The sequence below is a fragment of the Platichthys flesus genome, chromosome 18, assembly GCF_949316205.1.
Source record: "Platichthys flesus chromosome 18, fPlaFle2.1, whole genome shotgun sequence".
Lineage (NCBI taxonomy): Eukaryota > Metazoa > Chordata > Actinopteri > Pleuronectiformes > Pleuronectidae > Platichthys > Platichthys flesus.
This window is the reverse complement of record NC_084962.1, coordinates 8,549,378-8,562,263: the sequence shown is the minus strand read 5'-3', so window position 1 is coordinate 8,562,263 and position 12,886 is coordinate 8,549,378. Positions and strand designations below refer to the sequence as shown.

Genomic DNA, 12,886 nt, shown 5'->3' with positions numbered 1-12,886 from the left:
TTGAGAGGTTTAATGTCAGATGCATGAGATTGATGAAAAATAAAGTGGGTGCACAATTCTCATCTCAGCTCAACCTTCCTCCACAACCTCTCTAGACATTTTCTCCAGCCTCACAGTGAAGTGTTGTAGACATCACAAAGTAGACACTGCGCGATTAAGTGACAGTCAAATGTTTAAATATATATTTTTCCTACAGACCAGAATAATACAAATCCATAAAGTTGTCAGTTTGGAATTCATCTTCCACATAGTAAAAATGGAAACAATTATGATTGACATTTTCTCTCTCCAATATGTCTCTCACCCAGTACCGACTGCAAATCTATGCACTCATGGATGCGATGTCAATCTCTTTGGAAGCGGATGGGTACATTTTCTGTTCTGGTGTTTTATTTTGTTTTATTTTATTCTATGTTCTTAAGGCTTGTTAAAGAGGTAAGTCGTCTCGTTAACTGATATTAAACCAATAAATATAACTAAGAATAAAGATGGCTACATGTAATGTAAAAGATCTGCAGATATGCAAGATTTTCCACCATGAGACTCACTATATCTAACTGCAAAGGAACTATTACATGAACACCAGACCGGGCAGGCTAAGGAAAAGAACAATGCAGATTGAGCATCTGATGGTGAGAAAGGGCAATTATACATCAAGTCTACTTTTGTCTCACACTTGGCCTGAAACGAAAGTGAAGCGCTTTCCTCCTAAATCACACAAAAAAAAGCCAGTCAGGCCTGATTCATGTGACACACCTGCACGTGTATCATCCCCTAAGACATCCAGTGCACGGAGGTGGGAGGGGGTCCTGACAGGAAACTGTAATATTGTTGATGACACCGTCCAAATATAGGCTCCCCTTACGTCAGCCGCAAATGTGTCATGCAATAGCGCACTGGAAAACGTGACATGCTATGTATAGTCTAATTGCTCAGCTGGTATTATGTCCTAATGGGAATACTCAGAGGTGAGATTCAGTTGTGATTAGGTGGTCCTTCATCTTACAGTGCTGCTAATCCCTGCGATAACAATCACATACTGCATATAGAGAAAATTTAATTATAAAGCACTGCCGCAGCTTTTTATGGAAAGATATTCAAAAGGATTATTCAGGTGGTATTCATTTTTTCAGTAAAAGCTTTAATGCCGTAGTGTCTGTCTCTGAATTCAATTCCCCCCCCCTTGTAGATAGTGTAGCGAATTAAACCAGCCATTTTCCTGCCAGGGATAAACAGAGATAAACTTTAAGATTGGTGGGTGAAATGACAAAAAGGAAAACAGAAAAATAAATAAGTAAGGAACAGAAAGAGAGTGTTAGGCGAACGTTGATGATAAAGAGAGATATGTAAAAGCGGCATGGAGAGGACATCTCTCCGTATTCCAGCCAGTGGTGGAGAGACGAGGAGAGAGTGACAGGAGGAGCATGGAGATGAAACAGAACAGTGGTGGGCAGCGGGAGACGGATGAGTAAAACAGCTGTGTGTGACAGAGGCTGCTAGAGAGGCTGGAGGACAGGGTGGTGAGGACAGCGGGAGGCGTGTGCGAGGGGGCGTGGGGGGGGGGGAGATACACAGATCAGACACAATATCAACAGAGGCTACAGAGAACTGCTGGCTAGGAGGGCTGCACTTCACCCCCTGGCATGACAAATGCAGAGTGAAACAAGGGTTTCGAGTTGTCTGCGCGTCGTCATCACCAATCAGACTGATTCGTTAAACAGCAGCTAATAAGAGCTAATCTCACCCAACACGCTGCTTCATGATAGATCAAATTAAGCCTGATAATAGTGGGCTGACCCTTTAGTCGAAACTGAGAACACTCTTTTTCAATCTGAGTGCAGAGTGTTGCGTATTCCGGGTGCCAACACAAGAAGTGTGATCTGCGTCACAGTGCAACAGGAGGTGTAGCAGCCAGGCCGGGTCAGTACATCCAGTAATAGAAATGAAAAGAACTTCATCAAACCCAGCCCTTCGCCATCTGTGGTGAGCTAGCAGGGGACCAAAACAGACACACACGTCCCGTCAGGGGGAATGAAAACACAGACGCACACATCCTGTGGAGATTAAGAGCCAGGGACAGGCAACGTGCCATCAACACAACCCACAGAGAGACGACTAGTGTAAATAGGCGGCACTGTGTCCAGATTGCTCAATAATAATAATAAATCAAATCTCATAGAAATCTTATACATTCCTAAATCAGATTTAAAAGTATTCAGATAGGACACATCTAATTTGGACTAATTGGGCTGTGCTGTCCTGTCTGATGTTAGCCTAGATTTTGCCACTCTCAACAGTATGCATTAGATAACATCTTCCTCAGCGGGAAGTAATCTGTCCAATAGCGGCGTGGCACACCGAGGTTTCGTCAGGCCATACTGGCTGGGCCTCTGAGCTCCTGGACATGTGAACGTTGCACGTGAGGAGCTGAGGGAAGCTGCAGGAGGAGAGCGAGGTCCGAGCCCCCTGTCCAACCCCTGGCAATGAGATAATTACGATAGATAGGAGCCCCGGGAGGCTCTCCGTTCCCAGCCTGATCGTCTAAAATGGCAGCTAGGGTAGCACCCAGCGGTCCCACACCTCATAAACTAAAATTAGGCCAGCCAGTGGTGGATGGGTTGACTGAGGACACATTCATTGTGGACACAAGTGAACAACACACACACATGGCAGTGCATTTTATTTGGCTGGCACACTGAGCGAGGCTATCCTTCAGCAAATAATCCCCAACAAGGAATAAAGAAACTAGATTCCAAATCGAAAAACAACCCATTTTGCAACTCAGACCAAGCAAGTGAAACCACAGGAAACAGTGGAATAACAGGCTTTTAAAAAAGGACCTCTTTTCATGCATAGTTTGAACTTACTGCACGCATCGTCGCCTGATGATTTCAGCATTACCATCCCCATGTATTCATGCAAAATCTGACCCTATCCAACCCTTGTTTTTGGATAATGCCGCTGCAGAGATGAGGATCGCTAAGGCTTATTCAAAGCATGACATCGCTGCTTTACCTCACTCAAATTCAAATAAACCAGATAGGCTGGGTGCCAACAGAATTAAGACCTAAAGGTTAAAGAAGCTAGTAGGGACCGAACAGCTGCACCACTATGGCACTGTGGAGCAGTGGAGCAGCTCAGTGGCCTGCAGGTGAGACTCTGTACACGTTTGGAACAGCGTGAATGTGAACCGGGCTGGGGACGAGTCTGCGTGCTATACCTCTATTAAACAATAATTAGTGGGTATGAGGTTTTTTAATTGCAGGTTAAACCGGTCAGATTGCCCGTAAGAGTTTGCCAGTTTTTCCCCCCCACAAACTGGGAAGCTCTCTCATCTTGCTTTTGACATTTGATAAATTGCTTTTGCACGTTGTTCCCAAGTTTGAAAAAAATATACTTATGTACACCAGTGTTCATGACTATTTACATTGGAAAGGTGCAGCATCAGTGTCTTCAGACAGAGCCAAAAGAAACAAACGTGGGTTACGCAATAAAACACGTGTCTCCTGCAGTGTTAGACTGGGAATGAATGCTGATTGTATTAATGCATATTGCAAGAGTCGACAAGTGGCTGTAGTGAGAGAGAAAAATATTTAAACTATAAGCTTTTACAGTTTCATTATTGTGATTACTTATTCAACTTAATATCATAAACAAATTACACATATGCCTGTGACCAGTATATAGCCAGACCACCACATATGCAACACTCACAACACTTGTGAATTAGGCCAAGAATAAGGCTTCCTCTGAACCATGCTTCATAAAAACCTGGAACAAAACTATCAACAAAACACGGAGCTGAGCTGAAAATATTCCACTCCATCAATGGCAGACAATACAAATATTAAAAGTATTTAAATTCCACATTGACCACAACTTTCCAGCTGTCTTCTCCTTTTGTTGCCTCAGAAAACATTGTTCTTCACTCAGTGTCAGACTCTGTGTCAAACAGCTGGTCGGAGTTAGTGCAAAAGATAAATGTTATTTATCTACTATGGGTCCTCATCTTGCAGCTTCACAATGGTTTACTAAGCACTATCACTCTGACCATGTATGGCCTGACAAAAAAAATCCTCCAGTTGTGTCCTAGGTCTCCTCTGAACCACATGGTGTCTGCTTTGCTTTGTGCAGGAGACGGCCAAAAACAACACATTCATGGGTATGCATTGCCTCACTACGCAGCTCCTGGGCGTCTATGCTACAATCAGAGATGAAACAGAATTGATTCTCATCTTGCCTATTTCCAAAGCTTGAATATGAAAGTGTTTCGTAAAGGGGCATCTTAAGCAACCTATAATTCCAGAGTGTAGGTTAGCATCCCTGCTGCTTAGTACATCGAAACATTAACTCATCGGCTCCTCTCCCCTCAGGACCCTGCTGGGAACACAAGCCCTTTAGTATAGTTAGTGTAAAATCTTTTAAAGGCCATTTTATTCAGATGAATTCCAAACACCGTCTGAGGTGTCCAAATATTAAAAAGAGAAAAACGGTAGTTTAACTGTAATCACTCACCTGACCATACTGAGAAAAGACTCAATTTACAAGCGACATTGACATATTGTTTCCTCCTCACTGATCTGCTGCATTAAAAGCCAGGAAAGTCCTCCTCTAGTGGAGTTTCCCAGTTCTTCATTTCCTGAGGCAGCTGAGGGTCAGTGTGTTTCCGAATGCTGTTGCCGCATGCCGTTTCCATGACATTACTGAGCAGGTGAAGCCAGGTGAACCATATCATGTCTAATGGTAATCAGAGAGTACTTCAGAAAGAGGACGTTTGGATGGGACAATATGTAAAAGGCCCAGTGTGTGTATACTTTCACTTTCTCTGGCTCACTGTACCGTCTTACATTCTGAATGTGGGCGGATCTTTGTTATTTAAAAGGAGGTGAACATAGTTTCAACCTACGAGTCAAACAAGAGCTGTGTGTACACAGCAAACACATCTGAGAGAAGAACCAGTCGACTAAAACAAACGGATACAGCCTGTTTACATGACAACTCATTAAAGCTGGAGTTTCCACTTTAACTTTAAGAGGATGTCAAATAAAGCAGTAAAAAATGAAGTGTTTATAATAAAAGCATTGATGAAACAGAGGGAAGGAGCAAACCCTGACAAATGAAACAGAAACATGATGAAGCTGAAGAAAACCCCCCCTCCACTGCCTCACAGCAAGCTGCAGCCCTCTCTCTACTACTACTGATCAGTGGCACTTTACCTCAGCCTCACCAGCTGGATAGTTCCACCTGCTCTTGTCAGCACGGGGTGAGCACACAGGACAATTTCACTTTTGTCAGTTACGGTACAGAGAGTACAGTTTACACTAAACATCACTCATGAAGACACTTTAAAAAGAACACAATTTACTGCTGCTTCACATCACCAATCCTCCCACAACTTGACAGTGACCGACCATTCACTGCCTCAAAACCAACCTGCCTTGCAAAGATACTAGACACAGGTACCACACAAACAGATCCAGGTACACTATAAACTGCAAAGATCACAGTAGCACTAGCACATCAGAACATTGTTAACACACTCATGCATGCCCGTGCGCACATACACACATACATACATACACTGTTAGTGATGACAAACAGGTGAATAAGGAGGGAGGCAACACTATATGCACACAAACACTCACATCCTGTCTGATTTTGTTTGGAGTTGCTCTGGCTTCTATATGAATTTTGAGAGCGTGAGGTGAATTAGCTGTATGTAACACCAAGTTTATAGTCTGCAAACACGAGTGATAATATTCTTCGACTACCCTTCCACTCCCAAGTCAAACAAGCTATAACCCTCTTATCTGGCACGACTGTAGCATGATGCCTACTTTTCACCTGGACTGTTTTATGCAGAAGTATATACAATGACTTGTCACCAGTGGCTGGCCTCTAATCTGAACTATAAACATGGCAAAGTGTCATCGTGTCCTCTTTTCTGTTTGTCTAAGATATGTACCTTGTCCTGCGGCTAAGAGAGTGTGAAAGTGAAGTAAAACATTAATCTAATCTTCCTGCTCAGAGTGGATTATACTTTTTCACACAACACCCATGCATGTGTTTGTCTACTGGAGGGCAGAGAAGGACAAACAAGAATGCTTCCTGTACAGATTCTCACACTGCTTTTTAATGTGCCTTTACTTCAACAATACCATCAATCTTCTTCTGTCACTATTAGGGTCAGAGCAGCCCTTGAGGCTGAAGCCATCTTAGGACACACACATCGACTGACTCACCTACACAGACTCTCACTTCCACCGGGGCTGAGAACTATTTCCGTCATGTTTAAGAACCGACTTGTGAAAAGACTGGGAAATACGTGAACATTGAAAGGTAGTAAACTCAACAACAGAAATCTGTCATCTTCTCTAAAGGGATGACTTTAATTGATATTTCTCAATTAGTCATTAGGTTTAAAAATATAAATTCAGAGCTACACGTTATGCATTTCAATTCAGTTTTTTTATCACCAGATTCTGATGCTGTGATTGCATTTCTTTATAATTGACACTCACAATTTTGAGTGCTTATTTATCTTTGCAAACCCACATTTCCCAAAAATAATACAGAGTTTTTAAACGATGGATTATCATACATTGTAGTTTTTTTATTACCTCTGGCCAGGAGGTTATGTTTTCATTGCCGGTTGTTTTATTTGTCGGATTTCCATGAAGTTTTATGGAGGGTTGAGGCATGAAGGACAAAATACATTTTAGAGCAGATCTTTCTTTTTCACCTTCTTTACCCTGGTGAGATGGAGCGTTAACCTTGGCAGTAGGTATCTGCTCTCTGAGCGCCCTTCTGGTTAAATGTGTATTCTTTCCAATTTGAATGCATCACATTCAGTTCCCAACAAATAACTGAGATCATTTCCCAGGCATCTCTTCCCTTAGCCAGCTTCAGTCCTCACAAACAAGTTGTTTACTTTAATTCAGAATGCACAACATTATCACTGCAAGGGTTAGAGGTCAAATCCCACTAGGACCATTTATTCTAGTGCTGCTTTCATGAGAGTCTGACCCACGCTATGTAGGTACAATATGTTGTAAACAAGTGCTGGCAAAGGCTCACATAAAGTCAGAAAGACAGAGCCAAGTTTGGAGAAAGCATTGGGGTGAGGATAAGAGCAAAGTGAATCTTGTCTTTAAAGTTTTCAATCAACTATATGTCCTAAGAAATAAATCATACCTAAATCTCTCTACCCAACCAGTGAAGCAACCAAACGCTGAGTGGCTATTTTACAGCTGCCTGGTTTGTGCACATTACTTCATAAGGTCAACTACAGAGCAAACCACTAAAGTCACTTTCCACTGAGATATGGACACCTTGCACTTCCTTGTCTCACTACACCTTTTATCATGCATAACACACATATACAAAAGACAAAGCCAAACTAAAGATCTGAAAATTACCAAAATATACTGATGCTGTAACTACATTAGTCTCTGCTAAGAAAACTGGGTACTTGACTCAAAAGGGGGCCTCTCCATTTGTCTAACATCCTTTAAGCTCAATACCTAATAACTGAACACAGAAATTACTTTTTTTTTACTGTGATGTTTGGAACTGGTTTTCCTTGGCGAATTATCTGATGTCAGATGGAAGTGACGATGGTGCTACTTACGGCTTTCCAGCTTTTCCAGGTCAGTTAGACAGAGCAGAGTCTTTGCAAGAGTTACAGATGTAGAATGTACCAAACAGATGCAAACTTCAGTCCACGTCTCCTCAAAAGGAGAAAATCCTCAGGACGTATCGTACGAGCAGTTTATGGACCTCGAGCAGAAGAAGGTTGCTGCACTGAGCTCTGAGCTCCTCATTGCTTTGCAGCTCGATAATGTTACGTTGCTGTTTGTCATTCAAATCAGGTGGTTCCACCTTAAGAGGCTTAACAAATACGTTCAGTATGTTTACTCTTCATCTTCTCTCATCGAACGCCTTTAGGAGTTTGCAAACTCTGTAGCACATTCAAATATCATTGCAGGTTTGTTTTCTCACACAGGAGGAAAAGGCAGTTTGATTGCTTTTCAGTATAAGTGCCAAAGCAAACATGGCTTGCTAAGATGTGAAACTAGCTTGTAATCTTCTGCACAAACTGTCTGTATTGTATCTGTTGTTTCATCACGGAAAGAGAGAAAGACTAGACATCTCTTGCAGTGTACTTTCAATATCCTCTTTCATATCTGTAGACTGCTCTGTAACAGTTCAAACACTATAGAAAAGCTTTCCTTTGTCCAGATGCAGCAGCTCCACAGCAGCAACAAGGCAACAAAGCTCCATCAAATATATAGTTGTCAGCTCTCTCCAACGGCATCCAAGAGCATTTTTTCTTGCAACTCATCTTGTTTAGCCGCATGATATGAGTTTTAAGGATGCTAAATATTGGCACACTAGCTTGTCTTGACTTTAACAATTTTTTTTTCTTACTGTTTATCCATTCCGGAACTGCAAATGTTCCTTTCTTTAGAGCTGCCACGATGCATAGAAGCAATGACACATTACTACGTGTGTTTTGTTCACCCTGACCAGGACCCAGACAGAGATGCAAACAGGAAGGGAAGGTACCAACCGGAAGAAACGCAAGTCTACTAATTCTTTACTTTCTTTCAAAGGGTCATCTTTTCGGAGTTGCTTTTTTTATTTGTGAATTGCCTCGTAGGCCATAAACAAGCCCTAGGCAGATTGTTCACCTCCACTACAGGTGTGTGTAATGTTTGTGCACTACTGCAGACATAAACAACACACACCAGCGGGAATGCTGCACTGAGAAGGATCAGCCGGGGGTAGGACAAGCGATGGGGAGGAATTGAGGAGAAATCCAGAGCCCATAAGGAACCTACTTCTGGAGACAGCCAGTGACTTCAAGGTTCATTCATATTTATGTAACACTTGCTAGCTGTCATGTTTTACTGCACTGCAATTTCAGGCAGAACAAAAGAGCTTGGGCAAAAAAACACCTCGACAACAGCCCTTTTAGATTCAAGCTAAAATATGTCTATCAGTGATAGGACATATTTTGTGTTGTTGTATCCGAAAGTGTTACTGTCGAGAAATTGCTCATCTGCACATATAATGGGAACAAATTAACTTTTGAAATTTGAATGAAAGTTTTATAATGTAGGTATTTATTTCAGTGCTTCTTTATTGTAAACATATTAAGACTATATAAAGTTGCATTAATGATATTGTGCTATGTCTCCAGTGTCCATACTAAGTGGAATAAAAAAAAACACAATCCTCTTCTAAAGGATCCACTTGTTTAGTAAAACAGTGGATGTTACTACCTCAGGCAAGACAACCTCCAATCAGGATGCACACAGAAAAAACAACAGGAACGCATATATACACTATATCCTGGAAGCTGTCTTAAACCGGTTGCCGCTGTTCAATCAAGATCACATACAGAATACAACATTCTGGCTGTGGCAGGGTTCTTCGATTGCATTAGCATGAATTATATTAATCTCAGCCCTATGAAAGAGAATCCAGCAATAGCAGAAGGGTTTATTTTTACCCATTGATTGCTGCACAAATCACTCAAGCCAGGAGACACAAAGCAATATCATAGATATTCTACTGTTGACACTGGATTTGAGTTAATGCAATGAGAGCCCTAAGCTCGGAGAGTAGTGATTTTTTATTTACAGCACGAAAACCTTTGTTCTCTGAGCAAACAGCACATATGGCGGTGAAATCAATGTTGCTATGGCCTGCACCTGTTTTTACTTTTCATTGAGTCACTTCACGGGGGGGAAGTGCAGAGGATGCAGACTGATCGCTGAGTAAACATGTGCTCAGCGAGGATGGAGGTCCTGTGTATGCGTGTGTGTGACCTGTGTGACATCTGTGATTTCACTGACTATCACACCTGTCTGTAGCCAACTGAAGCTTAACACAGCATACGAACGTGTGGGCTACATGTTACGACACACAATCTGGCATGCAGCGCTCTGAACAGATTGAGGCGTAAGACTGCAGGCCAAAGGAAGAGAGAGAGTAGAGGTGTGAAAGGACAAGCTAAACCGTGAAACCATGAGCTAATAGACTGGTATTTACATGAAAGCTCCTCAGAAGTGAAGCCAAAAAAAAATCATCTTTATTTCCCCTTGGTGGCTGGCTGCATTATAGGTCATAATTCCGCCCACTCCATGTTAGCAAACAGGAAATGGGACAAGCTAAAAAATCTAAGTACATGCTACATAAACTTTTATCAAAAGGTAGTTCTTATCTCACTTATATAATATTGATAAATATAAATTCCTCTCTGTATACAGAATTGTTGGGAACAGACATAACTCCTAGTAAAGAAAGAAAAAACCCTGAATATATGCAATTCTAGGGCTGTACGTACAAAACTGGTGTAATCACTGATGTTTCTCTGCGATGCAGCTGTAATATGCTGCTGGATGGAGGAATGTCTTTTTCCAAGCCAAATGACCCTCTGCTGACCTCCTCCTTGCCTTTTATAGTTGAGGATCCCCCTGCTCACTCATGCTCCTTGGTCCCGGGTTAAATAATTGACTTTAGCCTGGGATGGAAACGGGCCGTCTTTCAGTCAAACACATTGAGTGCAGTGCCCAACTCTGGTCCGCCATCTGGATTCAAACTTACCACACACACACACGCAGATATCATTCACAAGATGCACGAGTGTCAGTACGAATAAGACTTTCGCACATGCAACTACAGCGGCAGGATCTCCCACTCCATTAAACAAGAGATGTTTGTCGGGTCAGCTGCCGACAGCAGACGAAGATGTAAATTAGTTCATAAAACCCACAACCATACTGGGTCACACACATTTGCATACTCAAAGAGTTATATTAGAGCTATATATAGTCCTCCACATCCAACCTCTGCTAAACTGAGTTACACAAAGACCTTAGCACATGGCCGAGTGGACGGAGCATCCAACTTATAAAGGAGTGTGTATCAGAGAAAGTCTGTTGACCCAAGGGCCAACGACTTCCCTCAATGACTCACCGAGGAAATACCGAGGCCTCTCCAATGGAACCAGATCATGGGAGGGAGGGGTAAGGGCTGTCCCCGGGTTATCAGCAATCTTGATCAGAGGTATTTAGAGCACCACACCTATGACTCTTGGTGTGTCCATGTGTGTACTTTCACTACTAAATTCCTGAGAACCAATTTGAGTAATAGACTTTATGGAATGAGGACATTTTGGTCCAGGCAGCTTCAAATGTCTGATTGTGGGTAAAGACTTGGTTTTAAGGTTCTGATTAAAATAAGTGTTGGGTTAGGTTAGGGGACAATACTAGAGACTACAGGAAATGCATTATGTCAACAAGTGTCCACAGGCGTGCGTGTGTTTACGTGTCTGTTTAAAGAGGCACTTAGTCAGGGAGTTCCCTCAATGTAATAGAGGGGCCCGGCTCAGCACACTTAGCACACTAACCCTCAGACTGTGGTGCAGCTCTTCGATAAACCCCCCGTTGAAATGTCAACAAAACAGCCCAGGACCAAGACTCAAGGCAGAGAACAAAATCAACATCAGCAAAGCAGATCAACACTTTCAAATTGTTTTGGGAATCCTTATTTTAGCGGAAAAAAGCATCACACCCATTCTCACATCATTGGGCTTTTACCATGGTTTAGGAGTTGATTTGGAGACAGACCTTTTCATCCCTTATAGCCTCGCAATCTTTGTCCTGCTAACCATGAGCGGTTCTCAGTGCCAAGGGCAAGACAAGAGCCATTGCTGTTAGAGTTTGATAGCTGTGGGACAACCACCCGCTGTTGATCAGACAAGCTACCTCAGTTTCCTCTTTAAAAATGATTTGAAACTGGACGATTGTAAGCTTCCATGCCCCATTTGATAAATTTCCTCTTGCATTCACTTGCATGTATTTTCTGTTTTTATGTCTGTGAGGCACTTTATAAACCTGTTTTTAGAAAAGTGCTTTATAAATCAAGTTAATTATTATAACTATTATCTGAAAATATAAAGCGTTCATGTACTGTATATGTGTCTGTTTGATACTAGAAACCTCACATTGCAAAACTGGTATTAGAAAGACTTTGACGCATGTGCAATTCATTTTAAAATGTGTGGCTAGACTCTCATATTAGAAAAATAGTGCAGGTTAAGTGATTTGGACGTGAAGGAAGAGTGGGCCTGTGTTGAGCCTGTGTAGACTGCAGCACAAATGTATGTTCTGACAGACTGATGAGGACAAAGATCAATCTCCATCCCCTATGAAGTGGACTCATCTAGCTTTTTCTATTTCGGTCATAGCTCTAATTGAAATGTTTTTTGTTTTTTTTTTAACACAAGCAGTAGGTTCATCTTCGTGGTCCGACTATTTCACAGGCAGCAGTTGACATTTTTTCCAAACACTGCATGATTCTCTGTTGTTGTGGGCTGTTACAGTCATGCTGTTAACAATTCCTACTACAAAAGCACTTTTGCCTTTCCATTTTATCATATTCCAAGAGCCATGTAAGGACAAAGACAGAATCTAGTCATCTAGGCTTAGTCTAATCTTGACGTAAATTGATTGATGACGGTAGGTGTAGGCCTGTAGGGCGACTTATACAAGCAAGTTCATTTGGGCAACTGCATGGTGTTTGCAGAGGGATGCCTTGAGAAGGATAACACCAAATTATCCCTAAATGACTTTGTTACATCACAGAGTCTGTGCTGCTCTGCGCTGTGTGTATGACAGTCTCATTTAGACCAGATTAGGGGGTCAAAGGTTTGGTTTGCCCAGCTACACATGCCCCGCGGAGGGATCTTCTGGGGCAGGTTTGACCAAACATGGTCAAAGATAATAACATAGTCTGGATGACCTCTGTAAAGTGCTCGGGAAGCTGCTGAATTCTGGCTACTGCAAAACAGCATATGGAACTTACAACAATGTCA

General features: G+C 42.1%; 1 protein-coding gene across 3 annotated transcripts in view; it reads right to left on the bottom strand.

Annotated features, from left to right (window-relative positions):
* Window positions 1–12,886, bottom strand: part of LOC133973333 (1-phosphatidylinositol 4,5-bisphosphate phosphodiesterase beta-4-like) — a 64,464-nt gene that overhangs the window by 33,565 nt on the left and 18,013 nt on the right. The gene's annotated exons all lie outside the window — the stretch shown is intronic.